The sequence below is a fragment of the Mandrillus leucophaeus genome, unplaced genomic scaffold, assembly GCF_000951045.1.
Source record: "Mandrillus leucophaeus isolate KB7577 unplaced genomic scaffold, Mleu.le_1.0 Scaffold1625, whole genome shotgun sequence".
NCBI lineage: Eukaryota > Metazoa > Chordata > Mammalia > Primates > Cercopithecidae > Mandrillus > Mandrillus leucophaeus.
Window position 1 is genome coordinate 15279 of NW_012101616.1, and position 295 is coordinate 15573.

Below are 295 nucleotides of genomic sequence, written 5' to 3' on the forward strand. Positions count from 1 at the left end.
CTTCTTTCTCTTTGTTATCGGAGGATATTTCCTTTGGCCCTATAGACTTCAGAGGGATCCGAAATATCTGTTCTCAGATTCCACAGAAAAAAGGCTACGAAAGAGATCCACGAAACACAGATGTAACTCTGTGAGTGAAAGTCACACATCAAAAAGCTGTTTCTCAGGAAGCTTCTTACCAGTTTTTCTCCGAGGATATTGCCTTTCTCAACATAGCCCTCTATGGGCTTCCAAATATCACTTTGCCAATTCCACAACAACAGCCTTAGCGAGCGGCTTCTTGAGGGGAAAGCTG